Genomic DNA, 26223 nt, shown 5'->3' with positions numbered 1-26223 from the left:
GGACCCTAGATATAAGTCTTGACTCTGTCATGATAATTTCAAGGGTTTTGAAATTTTTTTTTTTTTTTAATAAGAGAAGCTGTATTTTTCCTCTTATCTGAGAACCGTGAACTGGTATCATGGCTTATAGAATCACAACTTTGTGGCTGAAAGAACTTTAGGAGTCATGTTGCTTCCCCTTTCCACCTCAATTTTACAGACAAGGGAGTTCACATTTTCCAGGCTGCTCCATCAGTGCCAGGGCTTGATAGAAAGCTGGCTCAGGGCTCAGTCCACAACCCCCCCACGCTCACTTCTGTTTCTTTTCTTCTTCCCCTTGGTGACTAGTCCAGGGAGCTGTACACAGCCCCATGGGAATTAGCATCGTCCTCTCTGCTGCCACTTTCTGGTTGCCAGCCATGAGCATGAGAAATTTCCTACAGTATGGCACACTCTGAAATTTTTGACTGCCCTAAAGAAATTAAGATGTGGTACGATGCTTCTCTGAATAGTCTCCACATCTGGCTTTTGGGAGACTAAATGTGAATCTCTTCACATGAGCATCTTCAAGGGAAGCAGGCTTTTCAAGAAAGCACTTCGGTGTCCATTAGCTGACAGGATGTCTTGTCACTGTCCTTCATGGACGACTGCAGCCTGAGCCCTGCCAGGAGGTTCCAGGCCTGAGGGACTGGGCGCCCACTGTGACCGATTATTACTGCACCTGGGCCACTTCCCTACCTCAGCGATGGGGAGAAGGCACTCTGTCAGATTCCACTTCACTCAGCTTGAATTCAGACACTGATTGTCAGGAAAGGGGCCGAGAATGCGACCCCCTTCCGGAGGTTGACCTCATTCCCACAGAACCAGTGGGCATGGGTCTTTGGCCTCACACCCGCGTTTCCGTTTTGCTCTTGGGGCATTGATGTGAGGTAGACAGAAACATTCCAACCTCAAATCATTCTTAGATTTTCTGCCTGTGATCCCGAGTCCCCAGATTTAACATTTTCTCAGCAGAATTTAATTCTGAAAACTCACTGAGTGCTTGTTGACTATTGAGGAATAATAATTTTTAAAAATCAAAGCTCGGACTTACTGCGCATGTATTCCGGGCCAGGGTGCGTGCTAAGTAAGCACTTTGCGCGTATGAATATTATGGCATCCAATCCCCACGAGGCTTTGGGGAGGTGGGGCAGTCATGACCCTCATCTCACACGTCAGGACAGGGACGCCTGAGGGATTCGGAGCCTGCCCCAGCACCCCCGGCTGGCTGGCGGCCGGCTGGGGCGCTTAGTCCGGGGCCCTCCCGCAGGCCGCTCCCGTACGCCACCGCGCCCAGGGGACTCCCAGCCTCCGGGTACTGGGTACTAGCGTCGCTACAAGACGGAGCTGAGGGAGAGGAGGCTGGCTCTGGGTCGGGGTCGGGGTCGGGGTCGGGGCGAGAGAGGGCGCGAGGCAGGCGGGGTGGGTGTGCGGGCGCTGGAGACGTGGCGATTCGAGGCCTGCTGCCGTCACGCGCACGGGGAAGAGCGGCGACCGCACGCAGGGGCCTGGCTGCGGCGCGGGTGGCGGAGAGGCGCGTGCAGCCTCCGGCCAAGAAAGGGCAGCCCGGAGCAGAGACTGGGGGCTGCTTACGAGTGAGGCCAACCCAGGTACGGACTCAGGTCTCGCGCACGTGTGAGACTCCTGCAGGCCACCTGGGTGCAAATGTCCCGGGTTGCCCGACAGGGCGTGTAGCCCGGGAGAGCCCAGGGCTGCGGTTGGTCGCCGGCGCAGAGACGCGGGGGAGTGGGCGGAGTGGGAGGATGGGCGCGGAGGAGGAGGGACAAGGACGTGGGCAGATCCAGGCCCCCGCCCCGAGGGGCGGAGGGGCTTCGGCCAGGGGTGGCTGAGGGAGGCAGCCCGAGCGAGGGAGGGGAAAGAGGGTGGACATTTTTCAAGAAAGAGGGGGAACAGTCACCATCTCCATTTCAAAAAGCTTTTTTTTTTTAAAGGCAAATGACAGCGAGGAATCAGGAGCCATGGCAAATAGAAATAAAACAATTCTCCATCATCTCCAGCTCCAGTCAGACTGTTGAACACAATTTATTTCAAACAGATGAGGATGTGTTTCAGCATCCCTGGGAGCAGTCAATTAGAGAGATTAAAGACAGAAGAGCTGCTGCAGCGAAAGTATTTAAGTTTCAGTTCCTTCTGCAGCTGCGCTTCCTCTACTTCGCAGCCATCAGAATTTCCTTACCCCTGTTCTTTCTGGCTGTTTTGGAATTGAACAGAAGCTATTTCTTCTTCTCCTACAGATTTTTTTTTTAAAGTGCTCCTAGGGCTACAGATTTTTATTATTTTCTGTTTGTTATATATGCCATCTAAGCACAGGAGTGCTTTATTTAGTTTAAACTTTAGCATACCTAAGGAACTCATTTCTTTATCCCCAATTTATAAAAGTCAAAGTTAAATAAAGGTTTTCCTAAAATTAAATAATGTAGGTTAGACAGCTTCAAAAAAGTTTCTTGTTTCATGTTTTGTTGACTTCTCCAGAGAAATCTCATTTTAATATCTGTTCTTGTTGATGTGCCTCTTAGGGATTCTTACAACAAGCTACCGTTGAGATCACCATGTTTCACCTCTTTTTCTTACTGACTAAAGCTCATTCTGGCTAAATGATTCACCTAAAGTCCTGGGGTCAGGAATGTCAAGATGTCCCCTGTAAAGTCCGCACCTACCACAGTTGAAGTTTCTTCTCACCCCGCCCCGGGCTCAGTCCCACTCCTTGGGGGAAACCTGACTCAGGCAGGAGGGAACTAAGAAACTCTAAGGCAGAACTCAAGCAGGAAGGTCACTCTTGCTGCCTGCCAGGCCCGCAGTGTTTTTCTGACGCAGGTTTTACACACAGCTCCAGCCTGGTTCCTGAGGACTAGTCCCCTGGGCTCCTAGTTTGGTCACTGAGTATCTGCCTTGTTTCTGTGCCTTAGTGCCTCCTGGAGCCCTGTCTGGTCCTCTCCTGATGCTGTGGCTCTGTCTTTGGGCTCTAGCCAGTGCCTGGGGCCCTGCCGCCTTCTATGAGCTTGGATTGCTGTTCTAGGCCGCCTACCTTTGCCTGCCTGCTGGGAGACCTCGGGGCCCTTCCAGAACTACTGTGTTCGTGTAGTCCAGAAGTTCTTCTGCCTGACATCCTGGACTTCTGGCCCTTCTTGTGGTTGTGTTTGCTCCTTGGAGGTCTGCACTACCCCACTGGGGGTGGGGGAGGCCTGTTCCTGGGACCTGCCCCCACACCTCGTCTTCCTCATCCTCCTTCAGTTCCCTGAGCCCTGTCTTGAGAGATGATGCCAATTAGTGAGTGACAAAGCCAGGGCTCCTAACTTCTGAGCCAGCATTTTTTCATGGCATCATGCTTTATCTTCCTGTGTGGCCTGGGTCTGCCATTTTCTAGTAGTGTAAGTTTGGGCAAATTCTTCTACTTCTTTGGGCAGCATTCTTATTGGAAGACAAATCAGTATGATGATATTAACTTCCAAGGATTGCTGGGAGGGGCAATGGAGAGTTTGTGATAAATACTTGACCCTCAAAAAAACGTTTCTTTCCCCTTACTTGAAGGGTCTTGTTTTGTACCTCTCATCATTTTTTCTACTGATCACTTGCTCTCTTCCTGTGCTGATGTAATAGGGACCAGAAATATGATTGAACTCTATCTTGCTTTGTTACTGAAGCAACTCTTCATTCATACCTTCACTTCCTAAGCCACTAATCTGGGTAGGCAGTGGGGATACTTTTGAAGGAGGTATCGTGTCTTCAGGTTAGTGACACGTGGACAGCACGAATAAATACATCATGAAATGGGGGCAGTTGCCCTAGTTTCAAGGTCCCACCGAGGCCTCTCTTGGCCTGTGTTTTGTCTCTCATGAAAGAATGGACACAGTGATACTCCTGTTTGAAAGTGTAAAAGCAAAAATAAAAGCAAAAATCCCGATATGGAACCAAATTCAATGAGACCTTTTAACTGAAATATTTAACAAGAAGAAAGCGGCCTTTGCAGTGCTTGATCTCCTTAGGGACAGTCTATTTCCTGAGCCTCTACTGGTACCCAGATATCCATGAATGTCTTCTTACTCAGTCCTCATAAGAACCCTGGAGGTAGGCATTTTAAAACATATTGTAAAAAGGGAAACTGAGTCTCAAAGAGGCTCAGAAACTCCCCGGGGATGACACAGGAAGCAGATGTGTGGTGGTGTGGGGTGTTGAGCCCAGTATTTTTGACCCGAAGCTCCACCCTGCTCCACTCTGTGAATAGCTGCCTCTTGGTTTATCAGACCCACGAATGCTAGGCAGGGTCCCTCACACTAGGGTGGCAGCTGTGGATAGTGGGGCCTACGGGAGACACTGAAGCTCTTCTAAGTCTGTAATTCTCAGGTGGGGTATTGAAAATTGCTTTAGTGATCACTGTAACTCTATAATCAAATGCCAGGATTTTTTTTTTTTCTTTCATACAGGAACTCACTCTGTCACCCAGGCTGGAGTGCAGTGACCTCATCATAGCTCACTGCAATCTCAAACTCCTGGGCTCAAGCAATCTGCCTCCCTCAGCCTCCTGAGTAGCTGGGATTACAGATGCAGACCACCATGCCTAGCTAATTTTTCTATTTTTTGAAAAGATGAGGTCTCTTTCTTGCTCATGTTAGTCTCTGACTCCTGGCCTCAAGCGGTTCTCCTACCTTAGCCTCCCAAAGTGCTAGGATTACAGGTGTGAGCCACCGTGCCTGGCCCAAGACACCTGGATTTCCTTCTCCTCCCTCCACAGGGAGATAATTTATGGGGGTGAGTATCAATAGCTCAGCTCAAGTCCTGACAACTTTCCCCTTCCACTGGCAACTCCTCTGCCCCCTCATCAGAACATGAACACATTTTAAAAACCTGAGTTCTCTCCATGAGACTGGCCTCCTGTGGTCCTTTCTGACCATGGTCAGTGTGGGGTGGGTGCCTCCCTCCAGGTGCGTGCCAGCAACCCAGGTGCCCTGTGGCATGGAGGTTGTTTGCTGGAGTTCTGCAGCCTCCTTGGGACCTCACAGAATCCCCTGGTGAGTGATGATGATGTTTGCTGGCCAGAGAGAGAGGCCAAGAGAAGAATAAATGTCCTTTTTCATCTTTCTGGTTTCCTGGTTGCAAGATTTTAGACATGGACAAAGACAAAAACATGTGAATCCTTTTCTACTAACAATCCCTATAAACTATTGGATAATTCCAACAATGTACCTATTGAATATTTGAGTTAACGATGATTCCCTGTCTTCCTCCCTGCCCTTTACATTTACTGACTCTAATAAATAAGTGAAATGAATCAGAGTCTCACTTTTTCTCTCATTCTCTCCTTCATTCCTGTAATAGACACTGAGTATCACTTACCACGTAACATGTTAGACACTAGTGCTCCCCACTGACCTTTACAACAATAGGTAGGTGTGATTGTTCCTAATTTATAGCTGAGGCAAATGAAGCTCAGAAGCATTAAATAATTTGCCCTAAATCACAGAGCTCACAAAAGATAGGGCTGGGACCAAGTGCTTATTGGCCCCCATGTACAATTCTGTGTGAAGGCTCCTTGGCAGGAGAGCAGAAAGTAGGTAAGACCTTGGTGAGACCTGGGGCCAGGCAGACCTAGGCCTTTCTATCAGGTGGGTGAACAGATTTCTATATATGATCTGTGGGATGCTGGGCACGGGGCAGGGGGCCCAGTTTCATCTGTGCAATGAGATGGGAACATCATGTGCCTTATAGTGTAGCCCTGACATGGTGTCTGTACAGGTAATGCTGAGATGTGGTGGGGACTATTATTTTTAATCATTATCTGACACTGAATTGAGAGGCTGGAAGAAAAGATGCAATTAGAGAGGCACTCAGGTTTTGATAACTGCAGCTGTATTGGTAAATCAGAGATCAACTTTTACATTAATTTCTGGATTTTCTTCACTGTCATATTATTAATAGTTAAATACATCGTACAAGTTTTATTACTGTCAAATCACTCTTCTCCAAAGCCATGCCTTGGATCAGATGTTACACACTCAGAGTCTGAAGGAACACAGACATCTCACTGCTGAGCCAGGGGTCAACGGATCAATTGAAAACTGATTAAAAGTGTAAAAGCCACATTTGTTTTGCTTACAACTCAGAATCACACGGCTCTGAGGATACCCATCGCTGCGCAGTCCAGATGCTGGTCAGCTCTGCGCGCAGACGAAAGAGCTCGCTTAGAAGGAAGGAAGTCAGCCGGGACGCCCTGGAGGCCTAGTTCCCACATTCTCATTTGATGGAGACCTCTGAACATGCCACCGAAGTGGCAGCAGTGAAACTGTGACTGTAAAACTACTCCATTTTGCACAAATCAGACTCTTTTTAGATTAAGTGTGTCCCAAACTCACCTCCTTCTGCTGACTACCTGGAGTCTGGAATAGTAAAGGAATGTGGGGACTGAAGAGCAGCAGGAATGACAACCACCTACGGGTCTGCAGACTCCTCACCAGGTGATCAGGCCTCGCCAAGCCCTGCTCGAGCCACATACCACACGCGTGCTGAGTTAGAATGCTGCTGGCTCTCAACCTGCTGCTGTACACCCGCAGCATCTCGTGCTGGCCTCCCTGGCTCTCCTCACCCTACAACAGGTGATGGGATTATTTATGATTTGAGGAAGCAAACAATGAAGGGCAGCTAGTTATGCTGACGGTTGCCATCATCACTATCATTGAAACTCAGGAGCAAGTCCCAGTGTGGGTGATGGCTTCCCTGTCTACTGCTGGTAGGTTTCCTTGTCCATTCTCTGGCCCCTCTCTCAGCTTGCCCATCCTGAGTGTCAGGCCTGATTCTTTGCTACATGCATCCAATGTGACCCTGACAATACTGATGGCTTGACTTCCACAGAAGCTGGGAGGGTTTCCCCTCTGGTCCGACAGGTAAGAAGAGAGCTGGGAAAGCACTGGTGTCTCAGGCAAACTGCTCCTTATTCTCACAAGCAGAGAAGCACTTCAAAAGAATGTCTAAATCATCAGGTGTATTAAGGCATCAAAATTCTTGCACAAATTGTACCAGATGTTTTCTTCGTTGTGGCAAGACAGGCATTTTGCAAAGATGTCAAATCACATGAAGCCTCGGAATAACGCAGCATCAAAGACGCAATCTGCGCCTGTCGCATTGTCAGGTAGGAGTTACCATTAATATACCCGGTGAGTGAAGTGGAATCCAAACACAGTCTGTACATCCACTGTGATGGACAGGTGAATGCCTTGGCAAGAATTGTTGTGCTTCTCTCAGCCCTTAGATACCCATTTTCTTTTCCTCCTCTATAAAAAGCAGCCAGCAAGACAAGCAGGAATCCAGAGCCAAAGCTTTGGTCAAAGCCCTCCCATAAAGGAATGGAGCGTGCTTAGGCTGAGCAGGTTCAGGCATTTGAACTGTTGAACTTGATATGTATAGATCACAGAAATTAAAGGAATGGATTAGGAAGATAAATGGACAGAAGGGCATTTCTGTAGTTAACATGAAAATAGATGTTTGCTTACTTGTTTTATTTTCAGACTGGAAGTTCCTGGGGAAATGGTACTATTGCTGCCCCCAAATACACAAGGCACAATTGGAGTTAAACATACAGGGGCATTTGACCAGGTTTGCTGTTGATCACAGTTGCTAAATAAGCCTTCAGGTTAATTCTCTGGTCCCCTATCGAGGGACAAAGGGATTGTACTCTGAGAATTCTTGTATAAAATGTAGTGATTCTATGTGTCATGTGGTTATCTAGCTATCTTCTCTATTCACTACTATATATTATCTACCATAACTATCAATCATATCTTTCTTATCTGTTATCTATATGTATCTACACACCACACACACACACACACACACACGTAACCTTCCCAATGTTAACAGGTACCAAGAGAAACAGAGTGTTAGTATTTTGAGGATATGAGGACATTGTAAAATAGTTTAAGGCAATAAAAATATATATGTTCTTATTCATGTACACTCTTTTGGAAATGGCTCCTGGCCTTTTCTCTGCTTTCCTCCTTCCTCAAGGCTGTAGCACGCAGGTCCAGGGCATAAAGGGGTCTCAGAAGAGTGAGTAATAAAGGGCCGGTGTTGGGGTCTAGCTGGAGGGGTGAAGCCAGGGCTGCCCTGGGCGTCATATGAACTGATACTTGCCAGGGCTCAGCAGGCAACACTGTAAGCTTTTCCCTGGAGAAAAGCAGACTTCCTAACTGCTAAAGGTGCTTACTAAGTGTTGATTGAATGAACGAGGGAGAGAGGGAGGAAAAGACAAGGAGGAAGAAGGTATGATGGAAGACAGTTGTGGGGTGGGAGGCCAGCTCTCGGAAGTTCTGCCAGAGCATGCACTGAGCCCTCAGAAGCAGGCTGGGCTGTCTCCGCGGGCGGCTTGCCTTCCCTTGCCCACGGTGATGCTCCATAACACTTGACCAATTAACACAGGCTCAGACAAACAGAACCGCAACCTTTTCGTTGTTGAATTGCCAGCCGTAAAATTATGGCTGACTGCCAAAGGGCTAATGCTTGTCTGCTATCAGATGATGTGTTTCTGAAGGTAAGCCTATTTATTTTTTATTTGCCCTTCACTGACAGTTGCCCAGAAGGCAGAGTTTGAACAAGTTACTTGTAACTTATTTATCTTACTAAAATTATAGACCCTTCCCATAGAAGTAGCCTACCTGTAAAGTGAGACAATGTAAAAAAGTTAGAAAAACTATCAATATTTAAAAACCCAAGCAATCAATTGAGATCATTTTTGACTCTGAGGACAAAATTTACAAAGTTAATGAAAGCGGCAGTTCAAATAAGAATGCACATTCCGTGGGTGCTTAAAGCTGACATATTATTTTAAAAAGTCAACAAAAACTAACTACTGATAAAGTTAAGTAAGTACAATCACTCTATCATAGAAAGGATGTTAGATATATTCTGCAGGGACAGGACAGTGTTTAGGTGGAGTAACCAGCAACCAGGGCCCTGCTGGGATCCAAGAGGCTCACTCATAGGAAGTGTTCTAGGATGGGGACCGAGGCCTGCCTGCTCCTTCTGACTTGTGATGCTCCTGACCGTGGGCCGAAGCGGCAGGGTCTGTTTTCCTGACCAGCGTTCAGCAGCCCGACTCAGGCCTGTGGCTCCGGCCCCCTTCCCATGTCCTGTGCATCTCCGGCCAGGTTCTCATCTCCATCCATCTGGTTCCAGCTTGTGCACCTGGGCCTGGCCCCATCTGCTTCTCTTGCTGGAATAGTCATTTTGACGACAGTCATTATCTCAAATGCTACCCTGACTCTGCTCAAACCCACAGAAGAACAAAGGTAGGGAATGCCCACTATTGACACATAAAGGTCTATATTTTCATAGTGAAAATTAAAAGCAGCACTTTGAATCATAGTAAAAGCCTCTAATCATTTCGAACATGAGCTGCAGAGACCGATACTCAAAGGATGGGGCTTGTGGCAGGGTCAGGTCTGGTGGGGAAGGATCTGTGTGTGGCCTCCCAGGGAGTGGTAACCCGAGTTTCTAAGAAATGCAGCCCTGTGGGCACCACGAGAGTGGCAGAGTCACTCTTGTGTTCTCAGATTGGCAAACGAGACACCATCCTATCCTTAGAGGAAACCTCAATCCTGAGTTCCGTAACGCGACATGTTACTAGGACCCACCCGCATGGTGGCTCATGCCCCACGTGTCTTGCCTGCGTCAGTGAAGCTGCTCCCAGCGAGCCCAGCCGGGCCACACACCGCAGACCCAGCCTCTTTCCACGCGGGGGAACGTGGCGCAGCGGTTCTCAAAGTGTGGTCAGCACACCTCTGGGGGCCCAGACACCCTTCCAAGGGGACTTGGAGATAGAAATTGTTTTCATGATAATTCTAAGACATTTTTCCTCATGACTTACCCACTGGAGATTTTTAGAGGCTGTGTGATGCCATCGCAACAGATTGAATACAGAAATAGACACAAGGATCTTCTGTTATTAGCCAGACGTGAAAAAGATTTATAAAAATACTAAGCAATGTCATACTCATTATTCCCTTTGTTTTCAACAGTCAAATTATTATTTATAAGATAAGTTACTTTTGTTAACATGTAAGGCTAATTTTATTATTGTTAATTTTGAACGGATTAATGTGTATTTAAATTTCTATGTTTTAATTTCTAATATGGTAAAAAATATATATTTACATATATTATATATACAAATTTATATATTAATATATAAATTTATATGTACATTTATATTTATATATTTATATATTAAATATATATAAAATATATATATATTTACCATATTAGAAATGAAAACAAAGGCCTTTTGGATCCTTAATAATCTTTGAGAATGAAAAGGGATCCTGATCCCAAAAAGCTTGTGAATGACTGTCCTAGTAGGAAATGTATGGGTTGTGGAGTCCCACGGACCAAGGCTGGGACACTGACTTATCCGCTTAGTAGCAAGCAGCCTGGCAAATTGTCCACCTTCTCTGTGCTTCAGTTTGCTCATGTTGGAGTGAGGATCATGCTACTCCCCGGGAGGCCCTGCAGGTAGGGTGAGGTAGCAGAGCAGAGGAGGTGAGCAGGCACTCCAGGAGCTGCAGCTGCAGCTGTGCACAGCCCTCCCACCGTACTACAGCCACCAGCTGGAGAGGAGAGTGCCCGAGTCTGCTCCTTGGTCCTCAGCCCTCAGCCAGTGCAAGGAGGCTGTTTAGTGAACCTCAGGGACCAGACTCGCTCATGTAGGCTAGTTCTCCTTCCCTGCTCCCCTAACCTCCTCTGAAGGTGCATGGTCATCACAGTGCCTACCACTCACTCTGTGCTCTGGGATACCAGATGGCAGAAAATGAGCCATTTCTTCCCAAGGGAGCCATCCTCAGGACGGCTGCCACAAACACCTGCTCAGGAGCTCTACCCACTCAGGTTGCAGGCAGAGCAAGTGGAGCATAAAGCATGTGAGCAGTATCTAGCACCCGAAGTGGGGGGCAGCGTGCAAGTGCACGCCCCTGTGCGTCTCCATCACATTCCTGCTTCCCTTGGGGCAGGCACCTGGAATTGACCTAATCAGGCAGCCCTAGGGGAAGGCTGAGCAGCCGAGTGCCTGCGAGCCCAGGGCTAGTTGTGTGTGGCCCAGTGGATGCATCGCTGCATCACCCGCTTGCTGCTTCTCCTACTGTGTCTACCTTTGAGACCGTGACTTCAAATTTCTCTGGTCATTTCCTCATGGTATCAGGCCTTCAGTAGTCACCTTGGAGGAAGGGTCTCACAAGACTCACAGAACAGTGCAGCAGCTAGGCGGGCAAGCTTGAGAACACGAAGTGGACCAGGAAATGCAAAGCAGCTACTCCAGAGTTTAAAGCAATACTTAAATATGTCTGGGCCACCCAGCTTGCAGACCTCTGTGACTTTCCCTTCACTGTTGGGATGGAAACCTCTTGGAGTTTACATTAGGCCCACAGATTTGGAAGCACGGGGAGAATCTGATGTGCTGGGAATTCTCAAACTGTCCTACTGCCACCCTCTGCCTCAGCTCGCTGGCTCCCTCTTCCTCTTACCTTGTCTCAACCGTTACAGAGAAAACGATCCCAGAGGGACTCGGGTGGCTGTGCTGTTGAGGCGTTTCTCCAAGTGTGGTCTGGGGATCTCTTGCCCCTTAGGGTGCACTTCAGACATCGCACCGGAACGATCGGGGTGGGGAGTCTCAGGGGGTTGCATTTATGAAGTTCTGAGATGGTTCTTGTGTAACCCAAATTTAAAGATTGCTGCGTAATGCTCATTACATATTTTCATATTGCGATTTTGATTTAGAGGAAGTTTCCTGATCCTTATGGGTGGGGTCTTTATTTGCATTTTCCATAGAACTTTTCAGAAGAGTGTAAAGCTGATGACTAGGACTAGGGTGGAATCCATAGCGTGGGGGCATGGCGAGCTGGAATCAGTTGTGGGCACCAGGTTGGAAACTGGAATTGGGGAGGTGTGGGTATCTAGGTCTGAGCTAGATTTTTTTCTTTTCTTTTCATTTCCTTTTTGCATTTCTTAGAGACGATATTTAGGCGGATCACGTCTATGGATGGGAAGTAAGATGGTGTGGGTGTATCCCATGATGAATTAAAGGAGTGGCACCTGTCACAGATTGGGAATTTGGGGTCTAGTAGAGTTCTTTGCTACTCCTGTTGGCTTCCGCAGGACCTGACACCTGTCATTTGGAAAACTGACTTACATTTTGGCTGTATTCTCTGAAATGATTTTCTCTTCATTTTCCCTTAGTGTTTATGAATGCTTTGAGAACTGCAGCCTGTCTGAACTGTGCTGAGAAAGACAAAGGTACGCATGGCTCTTAGCTGTCCTTGAGTGGAAGTTTTTATGGAGCTCAGCATATACTTAACGTGCTGGGGAAAAGCCGAAGAGGGTGGGAACAAACGGGGCCACTGAGGCTCCCGGTGCTCCTCCCAGAGCCTGGGTGTGCCGGGCTGCTCCAGCCTGGGAGGTTTTGTGCCCCGTGTCCTCCCAGCCTTGGTGAGTCTCTGTTTTGGACTCCTGTGGCCACCTTTGACTGCTTTCTCCTCCTTTTCTGATCTCCTGTGCCCTCTGGTCACCCAGCCCTCCTACCTAGGAGAAAGACAGGCAGATCCTTCTGTCTGGTCCCCTTGGCCAACCAGCAGAGCTGCACACTCCCCAGTGGCTGCATTGAGCGTCCTTGTCAGAGGTAACTGGGGTTATATATTTGGATTCCTATCTGTGCCCTCATTCTAAGATTTTGAAGTCTATAGTGCATTTCTACATATGTTGTAGGAGGAGATGGGAATAGGAGCGTGCATTTTAAATGACAGACAGGAATAGCAAGAGAGGTCTAATAAAATCAGGTAGAAATCTAGATTACAGGGACTATTCTGCTCACAGAGCGAACCTGTAGCCTATGAGCTGTCATTGGGAAGAAGTTAACTCACAAACTTATTGTTTAGCTACCGCCTTGTTCCGAAAAAAAGGTGGCCATAAATGCCACCTTTTGTACTTCTACTTGTACTTCAGACTGAATTATATCTTTCTTTCTTTGGTTCTTTCTGCCATCCTCCATGCCAGACATTTGTTTTCCATACACGTGGACAATGATGGGTGTAGAAAGTGCTAGGCCTTGTCAGGGTCGATTTTTGAAGGGGGTTCTGGAGAGTGTGCAGTGGCTATGCTAAACGTCCCGCCAGGACAAATGTGTGGAAAGTCCAAACTCCCTGCTGGGAAGTCAGTGTCTAGACAGACTCCAATCCCACTAGAAATAAATCTCTTTCCTTGGAGTAAACCTAGAGAACAACACTGTAACTTACTATTTCTAGAAATTTTTTGTTGGTGGTATTCAGAGGAATGAGAAATACAGTGCTTTTGTGTAATAAAATATTGCAGTAACAAATAATGAAATTTTGAATTTGAAATATTATGAAATTCAACAGGCACAAGAACTTTTGAAGAAAACTATGATAGTTTCTATAAAGTCCGAAATGCACCAAAACATTATTTTTTCTGGTTAGAATGTCTGACAGCAACAAGAAAGAGATCTAGTGAAAAGGTCACCTTGGTGGTCCTTGCAGTGAATTTGTCAACCTGTTTTATTTGGCCTTAAAATTTTAAATATAAATGTCTCCAGCTTTTGCTATCAAGCCCTATTTCCTTACAACCCTGTCTGGTGTCACTCATTCTCAGTTCCTTTCTGTCTCTTCCTGAAGGTTATGAATCTGATGCTAGCTCTCTATGCAGTGTCTTCATTTTAAAGACGAAGGTCCAGAGAAGTGAAGTGTTTTACCTAAAGCCACAGAGCCGATTAATAGCCAAGCAGAGACTAACACCCTCCCTTGCACTGTGTTTTTCACCACGTGATTCTGTTGCTTCTTAGGTTTCTAAAACCTACCAATAAAGGACAAATCTATTCTGATGTATTTTCGAATAACATACAATTTTAGACTGATGTAGAAATTCATAAAGACATAAAACAGTATTTGCAGAATGATGACACTGGACCAACATCTAAACAATATCTAAGCAAGGACCCCTGATCAGTTGCCATTTACTCCCAAATTTGGGTGGGTGCGGACAGGGTGAGGGTGGCCCATGGGAGACCTCCTCTCCTCGCTTTCTGAAGCTGCTCTGGGTGAGCCGGTGTGGGGTCAGGGTTACTCTTGGGAACACTTTTTGCTCTTGAGGAAGCCCTTTTGGAGCCAGAGGGAGGTGCCCAGGAGGGAGAGGAAAGTTCTGTCCCTTCCTTCCTCTGGAAGCGCACATATTCCTGGTGGAGATAATAGGAGTCTTTTCTATATATAAAAACTGATTTTCTCTGTTATCACATTACTTGAAAAAGACTAGATGGGTTTTTACTAAAATTGGGGGATAGTTTGAGTTGGGCTGATTTCAAATAATGCTGCAGCACATCCGTGGGGGCTCCTCAAAGAGGAGATCAGCCCCAGAGTGGCTTGCCTTGAAGAGCCCCTCAGGGGGTCCCACCCTCAGGGATGAGTGGCAGCAGGGCTCCTGCCCGGGGCCTGACAGTCCTACACAGCATCCGCTAACGTTTCCATCGGCTAAGGATGGCAGAGTGGCTGAGGTTGGAGCCGGACCAGGGCCTCAAGGTTTTTAAGGACTTGCAGTGAAGCTGGCTTAGTTGAAAACCAGCTGTCTGTGACAATGGGACTTAGAATGCACCTCTTGGCTTGGGAGTGATGCGTGTGTGTGTGTGTGTGTGTGTGTGTGGGCACGCACACACATGTCATGGGTGCAATGGCAGGAGCTCCTGGGAGGGAAAAACCCCTGCATGTTATGGGTGGCACAGCTCTGATGGAGGCCAGATCACACCCGCTGACTGCACAGTGTCAATCTCGATTCTTCCCGACTGCGCCACTTCACCGCCTGTTGCTTTCTGGTCACAAGCTTTTGAACCCCAACCTGACCCACAGCAGACAGGCACTTGTTTTATCCTGGGTGGGCTGGTTGCAGCTGGGGGGCGCCAGTCTTTTGAATACAACTAGGACATGGCTTCACCCGTGTTTTTCCCTGAAAATCTTCGCATGGAGGTTACACAAAAGAGGCAAGAATTACCACGGCAAGAGGAAGGGTAAATAAGATTCACATTCCCTGCACTATGCAGTGTCTGGTGAAGAAGTGACATATGTCCACATAATTCACCTCTTAAAAGTTTTGCTCTTGAAAGGAAGAGAATAATTGAGGCAAAAGTTAATTTTGTTCTGAGTTATCTAGAATATTGCCTTATTTCTTGCTTTGTATGTGCAGACATAGAATTAGGTCAGCCAATCATCGAGAAATACCAGTCCTTGAATAAAAAGACAGACTTGGAAAATTAGCTTAAATTTTCTTTATCTTATACTGTTTCGTGGGTGATAATATGCAAACCACTGCCCTCCAATTGAAAGGGTGACAATGGTTATTGTCAGATGTTGGAAAAATATATTCAAAGAGATTTCTCAGTAGATTCTATGCTTTATTTTATACTGAATACAATTCAGCCCCATACAACAGTTGGAAAATCCAAAAGTAAATACATATATTCTTTAAAGCATAGTTTTAGTTATTAAATTACTGTTAAGCCTCCTTAATTTATTTTCAAAAACCAAACAAGGCTGGGTGGGGTATATGAACACAGATATTTGCATTCACGACACATTCTTTTCTGAAGAAATCACAACAAAACATTTGCAGTTCTGCTTTATCTTCCTATCCCAAAGGCATATCAAAGAGCGAGGAATGAAAGGAAACACAAGGTAGAGACGCTGGTCCCAAGCACAACAGCGGACTAGGGCCCCTGTCTTCAGGCTTCTCCTGGACTGGTCTCATCCTCTCTTACCCTTTAGCCAGCTGAAGCTCTCAAACTGACCCTGACTTCTGAATGTTCCACGACATTGATTTCATCCTTTGCAACAGACTTTCCCCTGGCCCTCTGTCCCAACACAATGTTTGCAGGACACCTGCCTTGCCCGAGTGAGAAACCAGTGACAATAAGGTAGAGCTTTCCTGCTGTGGCTCTTCCCCAGCCAAGCTGCACGTGCATTTCAGCAGAGGCCTTGAGTCCTGGAAGGACTGAGTAATATAAAAATTATTAGCACTATACCAGGGTCAGTGGGAAGATATCTTGTGGAAAAGCATGCTACAGACTATATGTTTGTGTCCTTCCCAAATTCATATGTTGAAACCCCCAAGGTGATGGTATCAGGAGGTGGGGCCTTTGGGGGGTGGTTAGGTCATGAGAGTGGGACGCAGTGACAAGGCTGCCATCTGTAAACCAGAAGGCAAGCGCTCACCAGACACCAAATCCGCCAGTGCCTTAATCTTGGACTTTCTAGCTTCAGAACTGTGAGAAATAAATGTTTGTCGTTTAAGCCATCTGGTCTATGGTGATTTGTCACGGCAGCCAAAATGGACTAAGATTTAGGCAGTTTTCTCCACTGTTCCTTAAACCATAGCTCCTGGACGATCACTCTTCCCCCTACTTTCCACCTAGCCCTGGGGTAGGCAGGAGGGACCCTCCCAACCGGGCCTTTGTCCTTATCTCCTGCTACTTCACCGTCTCAGTCATGCCACGCGTTCTGCTCGGTGACCACCGTCCAGCAGACGGAAGGCCAGTCTCCTTTCCTCCCGGAAGCTTTCACTGATTCCCTGTTATCTGCCAAATGAATGCCGAACTTTGTCCCGTCCCAGATGTCCTGTGGCCTGGGTCTGTCCACCTCCCGTGCCTCCTGTTTTGAGTGTACCTGGTACACATCCTGTGCTCTCATGACAGCCCACGACTGAGGATTTCTCCAACGGCTCCTCACTTTTCTACTTCATGGTCAGGCCCTTTGCTCAGCCTGACAATCGCGCCCTCCATTATCTGCCTGCAAACTACCAATGCGTGTGCTCCTTTCTCCATGGGAATCAGCAGGAGCCCCTGTCCCGCCAGCCCGAGCCCCCATAGCACGTTCCCTCCCCACTCTGCCTCAGCGGTTCTCGTGGAAAGAGGTGCTTGTTGTAATTACTTGAGGAGCTTTCTTAACGATCCCTAGCCTCCTCCCCACCCCAAAATCACTTCATGTAGCTCCTCAGGTGTTTGGTCCCTCCCTCGAGGGGAGGAGGTTGCACACCATTGCTTTGATTTATTCAGGAGGGCTCGTCATCTGAGCATTCATCATCCCAGTCATAATTATACCACTCCAGAGAGAAGTAAAATGTTACCGCTAAACTTGTACAATTAGCTCTCTCAATCATGCCTTCCTGATTAACGCTAGCATCTATCTTGGTGGTACCTCTTGGTCAGCCTTGCTGATTTTTGGATGGCAATTCAATGCAAAGTGATTACAAAATGAAGATGAAAACATGGAGAATTTCATGAAGTTGATGAAACTGATGCTGGGAAACTCTAAATCGCAAGCAAGAAAAATGGATATTGGTATACGAAGACCAGACACTGAAGAAGAAAAAACTCAAAATCATAATTAACATCATGATAGGTGCTCTTGGGGAGAATGATTTGAAGAGAACTGAGTAAGAGATGCTTGTGGAAAAACTAGTGAAACTTGTATGTGTTTTTAAATAACTCTCTGTATGATCACGCTGTGAAACTCACTCAGGAAGTGGTATTATATCATGCCATTATGTAACCTGTTGGTGAGATTATGCCCACACTCTCCATCAACATGTGTAATTCTTTGTTCTATGAATCAGTGCATGGAGCTAAGTCTAAACTATGTCTTATTAAATAAAATAAAACAAATCTATTTTCATGATGTTTAGTTTTACTTTTCAAGATAAAGATAATCAATGTTTTTGAGTGCTAATTTAACTTGCCCTTTTCTGGTATTGATTTTCTTCAAATAGTGAAATCTCCTATAGTTAGTTACTCAGATGTCAAAATACCAGGCAGTAAGCTCTTTGCAGACATAAAGCACATTGTCATTCTTATACCCACAGTACACAGTTAGTATTCAAGGGAGATTGAATGAAGGGGAGCTAGTTAAAATTAATAGTGAATGTAAAAATTGGGTTTTTTGGTTTATTTTTACTCAGAAGGGTGCTGAGAATGAGATTCTCTTGGGTTTTAGAAAAGCAGTTTAGTTTTGTAATCTTGGCTACCAAATTGAGAGGTTATTTTTGTCTTTTCCTTACATCTATTTCTTGCATTTGTTCTGTGTTCCCAATTAAACTTCTCATGGTCAGGGGCTGCTTCCTTTTTTAATCTTCACTGTGCCCATAAAGATAGCGTGCTGGAGCTCCAGTTGGTGGTGACTAACTTGCTTGGGCAGGAGGGAATTAGTTAGACAGGCTCGTAGGCACAATCTAAAGTTTTTGAAAAAAGAGAAAATTTTAGTTTTCATTTATTTACCTAGAAAAAGGGAGGCATTCATATTTTATGGGTAGTGCTTTAAGATGGTTCCACCTTTTTAAAAGGAATGCTTATTTATTATAACAGAACCAACTTCTATACTTAGGATATCCAGCTGAAACTAGCAGCCAGCTTGCCAACTTCCAACCTTGACTTCTTTGCCAATCATAGTGTTACCTACCACTGTAGTTTGGATAGCAGAGCAGGCCAAATTGCTCCAAGGTTTCTATATGCCATAGAACAAAACATTTTCTTAACTTTTTACTAAGAAACATTTCAAACACAACAGAAGTGGAAAGCCTAGTTAATAAGCCCCCATATATCCATCATACAGCTTCAATTGTTATTAATACTCTGCCACAATTGCTTCCCCCATTGCTCTTTCTTCCTTCCTTGTTTCTTAAGAAGTATATTCCAATGACGTCATTTCATCCTTGTACACTTCAGAAGGGAAACAAGATCAGTTATTTTTTAGAAATCTCATATTTCAGAATTTTATGCTTGACGGTAGTGTAATTTAACTTGGTTTTATTTTTGTTATTTCCTGGAGGGGAGATGGTGATGTCTTTTTCATAGTGGGTTATTTTAGGAGACACACACATCTTGTTGTCCCACTTTTCATGGTGCTAAGACAGTCCGATCTCTACATTATGAAGTTTCCCATCACTCTTTCATCAAATGGCTTCATTCATTTAATGATACTTGCTAAATCTATTATTTCCTTTGGAGTTTCAAAATGATGAAGTTTCCAATTCTATTATTCATTCCAGATTTGTTAGCCAAATTCTTTTTTAATAAGAACTTCCCCTCCTCGACTGGGGAATATGGTTACGTGAAATTCAATCCTTACAGGAAAGGCACAATAAATTCTTAGTTCTTTATTGTTAATTGCCAACTTTCAGAGTAAAAAGTTGATATCATAGTTATTTCCAGAATGTTTAGTAAGGTCCCTGCTCCCCATCTTTGGGCTTTTCCTCTTTTATTTTTTAATAGTAATTCAAACATATTATTTCTTATATATTTCATGTTTTTCAATCAACATTCGTTATTCTTCTAATTAAAATGGTCTCATCTTTGGCCAATGGAAGTCCCTTCATGTTGGCTTTGGTTTTCTTTTAATATGATCTAGGAGTCATTGACAGCTTCTTTGCTTTCTGGGACAATAAGATATTCCAGGATCATCTTGTATGTTTCCTCTCCTAGAGTGGGAATCAGCCATTCCTCTGAGGAGACTTAGTAGTGAATGACACGGAGTGAATGATTTGGCAGCCAGGGTTCTGGGTGTGTCTAATGCAGTTAGGTTGTCATTTTTTTCTATTTCTTTTTAGTGGACATACATATGAAATATATGGTTTTGAAAAAAATCATGAGCCCATACTGATGAGTTAAATTTTAACTGTAAATAGTAAGGTTTTTTACTTATCTTATTTCATTTTATACTTATAACTTTTTTTATACTTGTAGCCTTGGTTGATAGCAATATTAACATAATTGCTTATTTTCACCATTCTTTACCTTATCAGGAGAGTTTCAAAATGATTGTTAGAAATATTACAATGACAAATTTGACTACTGAAGTTTAGTATTTCTTTGCAGCTCTATTTTTCTTTAACCTATGTCTCACTAAGTTAGTGTAGCCAAAATACTGATTTAAAACATTTGAAATAGACCTTTTCTTTGTAGATATGTCATTAACTTGGCCCATAGATAGATTTATTCATATGCTTATTTTTATTTAAAAATATATTTATATTTTATTTGTTTTTATGTTTTGAATATGGGAAACATATTTTTTTCAGAATATCAATATATATATTTTTTGTTAAATCCTCTTTTTTTTTTTTTATTTCAGCATATTATGGCGGTACAAATGTTTAGGGTACATGTGTTGCAGTGTGTTGCCTTCCCCTCCTTCTCCCCCTCCCCCACCACGGAGTCAGAGCTTCAAGTTTGTCCATCCCCCAGATGATGCACATCACACTTATTGTATATGAATATACCCATCCCCTCTTTCACCCTCCCATCTGCCCGACACCCGATAAATGTTACTCCTATATGTGCACTTAGGTGTTGATCAGTGAAACCAATTTGCTGATGTGTACATGTGGTGTTTATTTTTCCATTCTTGGGATACTTGACTTAGTAGAGTGGCTTCCAGCTCTATCCAGGAAAATACAAGAGGTGCTATATCACCATTGTTTCTTATAGCTGAATAGTACTCCATGGTATACATATACCACATTTTATTAATCCACTCATGTATTGATGGATACTTGAGTTGTTTCCACATCTTTGCAATTGTGAATTGTGCTACTATAAACATTCGAGTGCAGATGTCTTTTTAATAGAGTGTCTTTTGTTCTTTTGGGTAGATGCCAAGTAATGGGATTGCTGGATCAAATGGTAGATCTACTTGTATCACTTTAAGGTATCTCCATATTGGTTTCCACAGAGATTGCACTAGTTTGCAGTCCCACCAGCAGTGTAGGAGTGTGCCTATCTTTCCACATCCACATGAGCATTTATTGTTTTGGGACTTTTTGATAAAGGCCATTCCCACTGGAGATAAGTGATATCTCATTGTGGTTTTGAGTTGCATTTCCCTGATGATTAGAGATGTTGAGCATTTTTTCATATGTTTTTTGGCCATTTTTCTGTCTTCTTTTGCAAAGTTTCTGTTCATGTCCCTTGCCCACTTTTTGACAGGGTTGTTTGATTTTTTCTTGCTGATTTTCCTGAGTTCTAAATAGATTCTAGTTATCAGCCCTTTATTGGATGTGTAACTTGTGAAAACCTTCTCCCATTCTGTGGGTTGTCTGTTTGCTCTCATGACAGGGAAACATATTTTTAAGTCAAATCTATGTAACTAGGCACATTTAGGGAAGTATCCTTCCATTCCTGCCCTTCCATTCTTTCCCATTCTCAGTAATTTTGGTTTGCCCTTCTAGTGTTTCCATTTACAAAAATAAGGATGTTTATGTGTGTGCATAATTTTTACTTACATAAAGGGAATATACTATACATACTTTTTTTGTTTTAATTTATAGTTTTTAACAGTATATCCTAGAAATAGCTCCAATTAGAACTTAGATTAATTTTTCTTATTCTTTTCTTTTTAAACCTGCATGATGGTCCACTGTGTAGCTATGTGATAATTTATTCAACTAGTTCCTTTGGAATGAACATTTGGACTGATTCAAATTTTTATTATAAATAATGCTACAATGAATACATTTGTGTAAATATTGCTTCCTATTTGAGAGGTGTATCTCCAGGGTAGAGTCTAAGAAGAGGGCTGAGGATAAGTGCATCTGCACCGCTGTTAGGCAGTGCTAAGTCCTGATCCATAGGGCTGTCCCTGGCATCCCATCAGTGACGCATGCTCCGTCCTCTCCACAGCCCTCCTGAATGAGAATATGAAATACACAAACATTCGAATTTTGTCCACATTCTAGGACAGAAATAATATCTCAGTATTTTTTTGATTTGGTTTCTCTTCATATGAGGGAGGCAAAGCAATTTTTTTTGTGTGTGTTTCATATGCCAACAGAGAAGGTTGTCAAATTTTTGGGATCTTTTAGAGTAAAGTGTTTAATCTAACTTACCATGGAACCTGCCAATTTGGAAACTCAAATGTATTTATTTATTTCTTAAATTTATTTTTAAGTTTAACAATTTGGTAGCAGGAAAAGAAAAAGTTGAGAATGCCTTTCAAGTTCGTTTTATTGTCTATAATTATACTGGGGGCGGGGTGTCCCTCGGATAAGTTAGTCTGTCAGTGTACCTGGCAATGCACAAGGAGCCAACTCATTGTCATGGCCACCACTGTGGTGCAGAGGAAGCAACCAGCTCCTGATGGTTCCAGGCCAGAAATTAGGGCAAGGAGAACAACAACAGGGAGAAAGCAAACATTTAAAAATCAACGTGTGAGAAAGGGATTCAAACGCTAATGCCTAGGCGCATAGTACTACATTTTTTGTGAATGGGCGTCCCTTATCCACAGTCCAAACTTATGCAAACGTGAGTTCTAATGGAGGGAGAAAGTTATAAAGAGTTAATTCACAGGTATTTACAACATTAGAGTCTTCTGCGTGTTGGGGAAAAAAATCAATTGATGCAACCTATAATGTATGCTGACAGAGTTAAAATGCAGTGCTTACTTAAAAAAATCCTTTTCAGAGTCTTCTAATTCAAGAACAAATATACAGGACAAAGTCTGTCATTTCTTTTTCATACTAACATTATATCTATTATTAGGTTTTCTATTGCTAATCATAAACATTAAATTGAAATTGACGAATTATACCATTAACCTTTCTTCTTTGGTTTTTCAGTGCGATTCACACAAAACATCCCCAGAAGCCTAAGGCCAAGAAGTTAACTAGAGAAAAAAAATGGGTTTTCTTTTTGTTTTTAAATATATCTCAGCCAGAAGCCTCCACATGCTCACAAATGAATTGTTAAATTTATCTGTCGGCCTTATGGACAACCTTGCTGGAAATCGAGGTAACCATAGGCCAGCTTCCATCTGCCAAAGCTTGGTTCTCGCCCTTAGCGTTTTCCCCCTGGATCAAGAGTCATTTCAGAGGCCCCTGCACAACTTGCACATAACAATTAGAACATAAAAACCAGCCTTTGGCAAGGACTTTGACCGAGAAGTCTTGGGTTGGAGAAAGAGAAATGTTAGACATGTGGGTTGCAGCAGGCACCAGGGACCTGAGGACACGGGTGTGTTTCCGAGGAACTGCAGACAGTGGTAACTAAGCAGAGATGAGAGCATGTTGCTAGGGACTTAAAGACAACTTACAACTCCACTTTATTTTCCACAGATATTTAATAAGCACTGAGACTACAAGAGCCTGGCAAACCAGAGGCACTCAATAAATATTTGTTAAATGAGTAAATGATTGGGAGACCATGGCGCAGATGCTGCAGGAGAGAAAATCTAGCACTGACTTTATTTTTCTCATATGGATGGTAGAGCTACACTCCTACTTTACTATTTGCCAGTTGATCTAGTCCATCTTCCCTTGAAATTTTATAGTAAAATGTACTGCCTCCAGTATATTTTTTGATGGATTCCATGAGACAAACAATCTATTAGCTACTATGTAAACTTCATCTTGTACCGCTCATTATTGTAAAGGACCAGATTTATACCAATTTGGAGTCTTCTGAACATTATATAGATTTTGGGTAGTTTACAGGTAACTTGGGGTGACACATTAGCTAGCAAGAAACCACACTTTCTGTGAGTATGGAGAGTACACTGGTTTTCTGGGGCTGATGTAACAAAGTACCTACGTGACTTCAACAACAGGAGCTTATTGTCTCACAGTTCTGGAGGCTGGAAGTCCAAGATCAAGGTGCTGGCAGGGCCATGCACCCTCTGATGGGGCTAGGGAAGGGTCTGTTGCAGGCCTCTCTCCAGCTCTGGCAGCTCCTTAGCTTGTGGCAGTGTAACTCCAATCATCACACGCCACCCTGCCTGTGTGCATGTGTCCGTGTCCAAATTCCCGCATGTTAAAAGGAGACCTGTCATTTTGGATTAGGACCCACCCTAATGACCTCTTCTTAGCTAATTACATCTGCAAGAACCCTATTTGCAAATCAGGTCACATTCTGAGTTGCTAGGTGTTAGGAATCCAACATACTTTTGGGTATCACAATTCAATCCATAAATGAGTCTTAGCGGTGAGATCATCAGTGGAAATTAGTTAATGGCAATTAAATGCTTGAGCTCAGTCCTAGGATTAGAGATCTTAATATGTGGTTAGTTGAGTCCACTGTCCTCTCATTATCCTGTGAGGTGGACGTGGCTGAGGACATTTGTTGCTATGGTCTAATGTTCGTGTCTTCTCAAAATCCATATGTTGAAATCCTAACCTCTAAGGTCATGATATTAGGAGGGGGGACTGTTGGGAGGAACTTTGGGGGGTAAAGCCCTCATGAATGATATTATTGCCCTTAAATAAGATGTGAGAGGACTTGCTTCCTCTCTTTCTGCTCTCTGCCATGTGTGGACACAGCAAGAGGCACCATTTATGATCCAGAAAGTGGACCCTCACCACACTCCGAAACTGCCAGCGCCTTGATCTTGGACTTCTCAGCCTCCAGAACTGAGAAAATAAATTTCTGCTGTTTATAAACTATGTAGTCTATGGTATTTTGTTATAGTAGCCTGAATGGATTAAGACATCTGTCAATATGAAAAATTTAAGAGTAAAAGATTTTTTTTTTTTTTGTATTCCAGAAGGAGAGAAAATCTTCTTTAGAGAGTACACCATCAAGTATAAGACATTCTTGACCTTAATGGTAAATTATGTTGTTGAAACGCTGGGACACATATATTAGAATTTAGAAAGCACTATATTGGTTAATACTAAATGACACTCTTCTGAACCTACAATGAAAAGAAGGTAAGTGTTTAGGTTCCCAAGATCACAAACATTTACGTTAGAGATCGACTTCCTATAGGCAGTTAGGAGCTTGATAGACACTTTCCCTAGTGAGACAACCATTTTAACTGCTGAAAATTATTTTGAAAATTACCATTTAAAAATAAAGTATGAAAATTGTACTAAGGTACCATAGCAAATGGAGAAATATTTATTCAAGAAAATCTATTAAATCTCTGTAAGAACAATGAGGCACTGTGACACTCATGCCACGGCTTGCTCACCTTCACCCCTCCCCTCTCTCAGCTCAATGAGATGGAAGTTCCCTTCTGGACAGGTACAGCCCAGAAGATGGGGCCCCTCTCCTCTTCTTTCTCAGTCTTGAGCGACAATTTCACCTTGACAGGGACAAGCTGTTGGCCTAATTCATTACCCTTAGTTTTGTGTTGCAGAAGCTCTATGCTAGGTGGGTACAGCTGAGAGGATGTGGCATTCTTCCATCAACTTCTCACTTGTATCAGCAAAGCTCTAATCTAGGCAGGAAGCTCTAATCTAGGCACGGTAGGCTGAGAATACCGGGCTCTGGTCTCCTGAGTCCCAGCTCACTCAGAGGGCAGAAATTCCATGCAGGGAGGGGCAAGCTGAGCAGACTAGAGTTTACCAACCCCCCACCCCAGTCCAGAGGCTCTGCCTGGGGCAAGAGGCAAGGCACAAGAATAGAGAACTCCAGCATCTCTGTCAAAGGGGACGAACTTTATTTAGAACAGAGCATGTGGAAATTCACGACTCAGGGTATTCTCAGAAACAATGGAGATCTTGGTGGTGAGCAGTAAAGGTGATCCATGATCCTTATGGCAAGAGTGAAAAGTAAGATAAGCAGGAAGTTTAATGGAGAACTAAGGACAGAATAGGTGGCTGACAAGAGCCCTCCTGGGGTGAAAGCAACAGGAAAAACCTGCAATGCCCTTCCCCTACAGAGTAATCAGATCAGACCATGGGGCAATATATGCCACAGGGTGTAGTCAAAAACAACAGAGCAATCACCTAACAGCCAGGTGTAATACCACAGAGGGAGACCCCCACCCCCAACAGCTTAACTGGGAGATCAGGGAAAGAGACAGACAGCCCAGCTAAAAGCACTAGGAAACTGCCAAATTAAGACCAAGATATAGAGTCTGTGTGACTTCATATGGTATTTTATCAATATGTAATATTGTTAACAACTACAGGAGCTACATATATTTGCTATATGATACAATGTATTAGATCTGGATTTTTTAAAAGTGAGAGATTACCATTATAATACATGTTATAATGAAGTTTCTTCTTAAATAAAAAATTTTGTTTAAGAATGAAAGAAAATAAACCTGTTACAAATGCTAATCTGATCAATTTAAAACAAAGTGTATATTAATTCTACTAATTTGGGCCCACCTCCCACTGGGCCATGCAGGGGGCCAGAAGTTTTCCCATTTATCTGGTTGCATA

At 44.0% G+C, this 26223-nt stretch overlaps 1 protein-coding gene and 1 long non-coding RNA gene across 4 annotated transcripts in view; one reads left to right on the top strand and one right to left on the bottom strand.

The window, feature by feature from the left end:
* Positions 1-26223, bottom strand: part of XKR4 (XK related 4) — a 401928-nt gene that overhangs the window by 107082 nt on the left and 268623 nt on the right. The window lies entirely within an intron of this gene.
* LOC142871955 (uncharacterized) lies at positions 12252-13779 on the top strand. The gene is made up of 3 exons (XR_012920229.1): positions 12252-12309; positions 12586-12691; positions 13701-13779. It is a non-coding gene; the product is annotated as an uncharacterized LOC142871955 (long non-coding RNA).

This window comes from Microcebus murinus, chromosome 7 (assembly GCF_040939455.1).
Source record: "Microcebus murinus isolate Inina chromosome 7, M.murinus_Inina_mat1.0, whole genome shotgun sequence".
Lineage (NCBI taxonomy): Eukaryota > Metazoa > Chordata > Mammalia > Primates > Cheirogaleidae > Microcebus > Microcebus murinus.
This window is presented reverse-complemented; position numbering and strand designations above follow the sequence as displayed.